The sequence below is a fragment of the Cebus imitator genome, unplaced genomic scaffold (assembly GCF_001604975.1).
Source record: "Cebus imitator isolate Cc_AM_T3 unplaced genomic scaffold, Cebus_imitator-1.0 Scaffold155, whole genome shotgun sequence".
NCBI classification, from domain to species: Eukaryota; Metazoa; Chordata; class Mammalia; order Primates; family Cebidae; genus Cebus; species Cebus imitator.
This window is the reverse complement of record NW_016107470.1, coordinates 1,135,971-1,143,878: the sequence shown is the minus strand read 5'-3', so window position 1 is coordinate 1,143,878 and position 7,908 is coordinate 1,135,971. Positions and strand designations below refer to the sequence as shown.

At 36.1% G+C, this 7,908-nt stretch overlaps 1 protein-coding gene across 3 annotated transcripts in view; it reads right to left on the bottom strand.

Moving 5' to 3' along the window:
• Positions 1-7,908, bottom strand: part of PIP5K1B (phosphatidylinositol-4-phosphate 5-kinase type 1 beta) — a 334,673-nt gene that overhangs the window by 212,967 nt on the left and 113,798 nt on the right. For all 3 annotated transcript variants that reach the window (XM_017543423.2, XM_037743820.1, XM_037743819.1), the window contains one exon: positions 935-1,019. The gene's annotated coding sequence lies outside the window, so the exon portion shown is untranslated. The remainder of the gene's footprint in view (positions 1-934; positions 1,020-7,908) is intronic.

The following is a 7,908-nucleotide window of genomic DNA, read 5'->3' as shown; positions in this document are numbered from 1 at the left end:
AAAAAGAAAAACAGTGAGACCCCATCTCTATAAAAATTAAAAAATTAGCCAGGTACAATGCTTGCACCTGTAGTCCCAGCTATATAAGAGGCTGAGGCAGAAGGATTGCTTGAGCCCAGGAGTTTGAGGCTGCAGTGAGCCATGATCACACCACTGCACTCCAGCCTGGGCAGCAGAGGAAGACTCTGTCTCAAAAAGAAAAACAAAAGCAAATACTATGTCATTTTAGATAAGGGACTTGAGTATATTTTGGTATCCACAGGTCCTGGAATCAATCACCTGCAGATACCAAGGGCTGACTACATCGAGTTTCCTTTTAGGTGATACAGATGTTTTGGAACTGCATAGAGGTAATGGCTGTGTAACATTATAAATGTACTAAATCGTACTAAAAATGAACGCTGAATTGTTCATTTAAAAATGGCTAATTTTATGGTATATGAATTTCACCTGGGAGACACAGTAAGACCTTGTCTCTAAAAATTTTTTTTGAAGTTATAATCATATGTATTTTCCATGTACACATAAAAGGAAGGAGGAAAGGCATTCTCAGAAGTTCTAGTGGTTATCTACAGATGGGATTATGAGAGCTTTAGGTTTTCCTTTTTATATTTTGCTAGATTCTCCAAATATTCTACAGCGAGCACTGCTACACTTAAAAATGAGGAAAACACTATTTAAAAATTTAACCACACATAGTAGTTAGTAAGAGAGACCATATCTTGTTTTATTTTATTTTTTTAACACTTCTGGCACACCAAAATTCATAAAATTTCTTGTTGCTGTTTGCTTGATATTTGTTTCAAATTTGTTGTCAAAATTAAAGGTTATGACCTAGATATAATGTTTTAGAACATTTGTAAATAAATTTATAATAAGGGCTCTATGCTGATTTTATCAGAATTAATTAAAAATATAGACTGTATTTCCTTACCTTTGTAAATGAAATGGCAAGTCATCTGTTGTTGGTAGTGATGGGTGGCGTACTCATTGCTGAGACCGTTTTCTTTCCCAGGTTTCTGTTAAAATAGAAATTTCTGGTCATTATTTATTCATATCCCTAGCACATCTCCCAAAAAAGATCAGAAGTAGCTATAGGGATACACACAATATAAGCAGTTAAAATTAAAACAAAGGAAGGAATGTGGATGAGGGAAAATAAATGTGGGGAACAAGATGATTCCATCAGCAAGGGCTATGCATAGAACATAAGCCACAGAGCCTGGTATGGGTGTTAATAAACTATACAGTCTACAACTTGACTCTGAGATTCCTGGTTGCCAGAGGAAAGGAAAACATGATCAGTTACCAGATGCACAATGAGCAAAAGATAAAAGCTGACATGAACCACAGATATATGAAGATTCAAGCTGGAGTGGAAATTTCTCCCATGGACCTTCATAGAGGACACACCATGTGACATGTGGACAATTTTTCAATATTAGCCCCATGATAAATCACCTGTGATTTCCATAAGGATTGATTAGATGACACAACTTCAAAGAACAGTTCAAAAAAACCTCTTGTGCTATAATTATGTTTTATATAGAAGAGATACTAGCTAATTGTAATCAATTTAAAAATGTAGAGAGGAATGAAATAAAAGTGAATTAGGCAGAGCTTGGTGGCTCCTGCCTGTAGTCCTAGCACTCTGGGAGGCCAAGGTAGGAGGGTTGCTAGAGGTTAGGAATTCGAGACCAGCCTGGGCAACATAGTGAGACTCTTGTCTCTTAAAAAAAAAAAAAAAAAAAAAAAAAAAAAAAAAAAAAAAAAAAAAAAAAAAAAAAAAAAAAAAAAAAAAAAAAAAAAAAAAAAAAAAATTAGGTCTTCCTCTTATCTCCCCCACCTCGAGATAACCAATATGAACAGTCTGTCCGTCGTACAGCCTTTAAAAATCCTCCGTATACTTTTTCACACACATATTTATTTCTGCAACTTGCTCTTATCAATATATTCAGTTTTTCAAATCTATTTATCTACCTCATTTAAAAATAACTGCATATATTCACAAGACGGACATAATCATTGTTTACCAATCACTCCTCTGTGGATGAACAATCAGACTGTTTTCCAGATTTAGCTATCTTTACCAGAGCAGGAATAAACAGCCTTATTCAAACATCTTCAATGTTCTAGTACTTTTATTTTTGTGGGAAAGAATCCTAGAAGTGGAATAACTGTGGGGCCAAACATGATAAGCATGTTAACTATTTGAATGGCTATTGCTACATTTCTTTCCATGCAAAAGCTGAAGCACTCAGCCCAACTGTGCATGAGAGTGCCTGCTTATTGACACACTGATCAGCAGTGGGTTTTGCCATCTTTAAAAGTATTTGCTCACCTGATGGGCATCTCAGTGGTTTTAATTCGCCTCCTCTCACTGCTAATGGGGCTGATTCTTTTCACAGGTTTATTGGTGATTTACAATTCCAGTTCACACCTTTTAACTGTTTTTATACCTGACTGTTTTATCTTTCTTTTATAATCAACTTGTGAGACCTCTTCATATATTAAACATTAGCTCTGTCCTAGAGGTTGAAAGTATTATTATTCTTTTGGGATGTCTTGTCATTATAGACATTTTAAATTTTTACACAATCAAATGTGCCTTACATAATCAAATTCCTTTATGGATTATAAATTTCCTATCTTGCAATTCTTCCTTTTTGGATCATGGATTATGAAAGAGAGTTCCCCCTAACCTGATGTTATACATGTATTCTCCCACCTTTAGTGTACATTTTCTCTTAATACATTTATGGGTCCATCTTAATATTAGATCTTACTTCAAATGGAATCTAATCCAAATGGAATGTTGCCCCAGATGGACAGCTAATTTCCCTAAATCATTTACTTTATAATCTTTTCCATACTGGAAAGACAAGCCACCTTTAGCGTACATTAAGTTTCCTACATACATTGATTTAGTAACTGCATTTACTCTGTTCCAAACACTGACTTGTGGATTCCTAAGCTAATGTCATATTGTCTTACATGCAGTCACATGATAGTATGCTTTGATGTCTGCTGGCACAACTTCCCCACACTATTTTTCCTTCAAGTTTGGAAATTTTCTTGCATTTATATTTTTATGTAGCCTTTAAAAACATGTTAATTGGGCCAGATGTGGTGGCTTATACCTGTAATCCCAGCACTTTGGGAGGCTGACACAGGCAAATCACCTGAGGTCAGGAGTTTGAGACCAGCCTGGCCAACATGGTGAAACCCTTCGCTTGAACCCGGGAGACAAAGGTTATACTGAGCTGAGACTGGGCCACTGCACTCCAGCCTGGGCAACAAAAGTGAAACTCTGTCTCAAAAAAAAAAAAAAAAAAATCATGTTGATCTGACAACACTTTTACCTTCCAAGTTGGGATTCTCACTGGGATTATATATAGTAATTTTAGAAGAATTTTTATCTTTAGGACCATAAGTTTTCTCATTTGAAAAGGTAGCATAGCAATATACTTCTTCAAATGTTGGTTTATGTCTTTTACTACAATCATTTTTTTTTTTAATTTGTCTTATGTCTTACTAAATTCACTCCTGGATATTTTCATTTATCACTCTTTTAAATAGAGTGAAATATAAATCATTATATTTCTAGAAATATAAAAATATACAGTTTAAAAAGTCTTATATTTCTAGAATAAATCTTAACTTTGATTTGATTTCTTAACCTTTTTAAAAGCATATTTTCATGAGTGATATTGAACAACTGTTATGGCCATCTTTATCAGGTTTTGGTATGAAGGAATTTATAATTTTCATAAAATTGGAAGGCTTTCTTTATATGCACTCAAGTTTTTTCTGTTTATTATTCATCTTTTGGGATTTATAACCTTTTCTTGAATCAAATTTTTGGTAATTTATAATTTATTAGAAAAACATCAATTTCCTCCAGATTTCAAAATTTATTGCCATAAACCTGAACATAACATTGTCTTATTGAATTATTTTAATCCTTTTGGGACCTGGGTAATTTTTTTTCTTCATTCCTAATATTGTATGTGCATACGTACATTCTTTATATTGTGTGTGTATGTATATATATATATATATATATATATACACACACACACATATATATACATATATATGTAGTCATTAGTCAGATTCTCCCTTTTAATTGTTTTGTGGCCAACTATATTAATTTTAGCTTTTGCCATTAATACCTTCTTTCTTTTGTTTTTTAAAAACATTTCTTAGATAATATTTAGTTTATCATTTTTTTTTTAATAGTACCAAAAGCATTTAGGCTATAAAGTATTCCTAAATGCATTAGCAATTTCTTCTTAAGTTTGGATGTGAAATGTTCTCTTTACTTCCAGAGAATTTGTCATTTTATATCTTATTTTCAGTTTGATCTAGGAATCATCTATAAGAAGGCTTCTTAATTTCAAGTATTTACATTTTACTTATTATTTCACTGTCAATTTTTTTTGTTTGTTTTATCACAGTGGGATAGAAAAGGGGATGAGTAAAATACTTTTCCCCTAAAATTCATTGTTTTTTCCTGTGGCCATAGAAACAGATTTTTGTAAATGTTCTATCGACATAAGAGAATAATGCAGATTCTGTGTTTATAGGGTATAAACACTAAATACGAATACCAACCAGTATCATTATTTGTCTACTTTGTCAAATTAGGAAAGAGTTATTATTATTAATTTTTTTTGAGACAGGGTCTGGCTCTGTTGCTCAGGCTGGAGTGAAGTGGTGTGATTGTGGCTCACTGCAACCTCCACCACCCTGGCTCAAGCAATCCTCCCACCTCAGCCCCCTGAGTAGCTGGGATTACAGGTGCATGCCACCACACCTGACTAATTTTTAAAAGTTTTTTTGTAGAGATGGGTCTCACACTATGTTGCCCAGGCTTGTCTCAAACTCTTGAGCTCAAGCGGTCTACCTGCCTCTACCTCCCAAAGTGCTGGGGTTACAGGCATGGCCACCATGCCTGGCCAAATTATGAAATAATTATATCAAAATTCCCTAATTATAGTTTTGTCATGTTCTCCTGTATGTATATTTCTTTTTTTGCCTTACAAATTCCAGAACTATGTTGGTCAGGAAATAAAAGCAATGCCTATAATAACATTTTGTTTACTATTAATTACATTTATTGTTACTGTACGTATTTTTACTCATTATTTCTCTGCTGGTTTGCTCAGTTACCTAATTTTAAATCATTAAAAATATGTTTTTTCAATTTAAAAAGCAAAATGACTATACACTATCTTCACTGCCCAGACATTTTTCCCTTGACCTGCTGTGTAGACATGGAGATGAGCTGCCCAGATCACCCTCTAAGGAGGGAAGACTGCCTTATTGCATGCCTCTGCAGGCATCCACTCTAGCCTAGGTCACGGCCTTCCTGGGGCAGCCACCTCTAGTGGCTGAGTGGCACGGTGGCACTCTTTCTTCAGCTCCCCACCAAGGTGGCCCAGGCCATGCGTGTTCTGCATGGGACTTTGGTTTTGTGCTTCCTCACTCATCTTTTTACAGGGTTTATCAGTTTCCAAGGGCTTCCCCTACAAAGTACGACAGACTGGGTGGCTTCAAATGACAGAGATTTATTTTCCCACAGCTCTGGAGGCCAGAAGACCAAAATAAAGGTACTAGCAGGGCCAGGCTCCCTCTGAGACTCAACAGAATTCTTCCTTGCTTCTTTTAGCTTCTGGTGGTAGCCATCTATCTTGGTATCTTTTGGTTTGCTGCTAAGTTACTCTGTCCCCATATAGCACTTCTCTCCATGTGTCTCCCTCTTCATGTGGCATTTTCCTTTTCTTATAAGAACACCAGCTACACTGGGTTGGAGCTCACCCTCATGAACTCACTTAACTTGATTGTATTTGCAAAGACCCTGTTTCCAAATAAGGTCACATGCACAGATACTGAAAACTAGGACTTCAACATATCTTTCTGGGGAACACAATACACAGGTGTTAATTCCTAATTAGTATCTTGCAACCAAAACTGTGTCCCAGTGCTTGCTTTCAGAGAACCCAATCCATGACATTTCATTTCTTTCTTGTCCATAGGGAGAGACACTTGGAATATTTTTACTCTTTCATTGTCTGCTCCACTCTAAACTACTAAATATCTCCTCATAGTCAATATATGTATCTTCTGCTCCAAGAAATCTTAATGAACAATTTAGACTTCATAGTCACATTATGATCATTTATTTAGACTTGACTATAAGTTTTGCAATGTTCATTGGTCATCACTCTTTTTTTGGCTCTTCATCTCCTCCTACCTTGACACCTATGTCCTGATTCAATTCTCAGAAGTGGAATTGTAGATAGTCCACTCTGAGTAACTCCACGTCCAGAAATGTCTTCCTTTTGCCCTTATGTAGGAATAGATCTCTTGGCTAGCACCAGATTCTTGGCTCACAGGTCTTTTGTCCCATCTTTCTATAAATACAGTATTGCCGACTGCTTACTTCTCAGTTTGTAGATGAGTAATTTCATGTTAGTCTGATGTTCCTGCATTGGAAACATACTAGCTTTCTCTGTCTGGAAATCTCTTAGGGTTTTCTCTTATAACGCTGTTCAAGATTCCATAATGATTGATGTGCCTTTTTTCATTCAACTTCCCCAGTAAAGAGAAACTGACAAGAAGTAAATACATAGAGATCCAAATAGGCATCTATGTGATTACCTGGCTTAAACCATGAATAGAATTTATTATCTCAATGAGGAATTAACAGGCTGCATATCTTTCAGGCAGTCCTCCATGAATATTATTTCTCATAACCAGCCATTTGATAAGAATTGGACAGTGGAGCACTCAAATTTGTAGTCTCTGGCAAGAGCCTGGAATGCAGAAATTCCAATGGTCAAGTAACGACATACTCACAAGGTTCAGGTCTCCTTAGAAAATGTTGCTATGTAATACGACACAAGAGTCCAGTTAAAACTTATTTTAAATAATTATTTCTGATATGAAAGACAGCTAACCTATGGTGTCATATGATTCTACTGTTGAGACACCAGCCCAGTGAGCAATAATACATGCCCAGGCAATGACTTTTTTTTTTGACTACGTAGTTACTTATCTATTATTTCTGGTATTTAGTATCTGGATTCTGTGATCTTAAGGAATAAATAATTTATACTATTTCATAGCTTTCTACAGTTCTATGTTTTCAGTCAATTTGAGAGAAGGAAAGATCATTTATTGAGCAACTACGATGTGTGAAATGCTGCCACATATGTGATCTCATTTAATCTTGCAAATAATCTCTTGGCACTCCCCAATTTAACATGTGCTATTTTGACACTTATAACTGACTGTCCTTTAAAGTCCACAGGATGCAGTCATTTTAATTTTGCTGAGCTGGTCTCGCTTGCTGTGAGGCTGGTTTGTAAAAGAGAAGCCCTTAGTTGGTGAATGAAACTGGCAACCACCCACTTGCACCCTGCGCAACTCCATCTCAGCCTAGCTTTGCTGTTCTCTAAACCAGCGCTGGGCATTACAACCACCAGTAGGGGCTTTTTGAAAATTCAGCTTCTGGGGCTACACACTGAAACCAGTGAATCTGTGTGGTGGACCTAAGGAGTCAGTATTTTCAGCATGCTTCACATGCTTGGGATCATCTAAGCTACTCTGACTAGTAAAGGCAATACAGAGAGTTTATCACTTCAGGAGTGCTTTCAGGGTCTGAAACCACTTTGGAAATATTAAAGAGGGGAAATTTGATACATGGACTTGGTTACAAAAGTGATGGGTGAGCCGAAAAGCTAAGCAAGACACAGTGATGAAACAGATTAAAGTCTACATGATGCCACTATTGCTTTTAGGGCTGCATGCACAAGAGGAGGTAGTGTTAACAGACCTCAAAAACAGAGGTCAGTTAGGGTCAGAACATCATGATAGGGGTTGACTGGCAGAAGTTGGAAC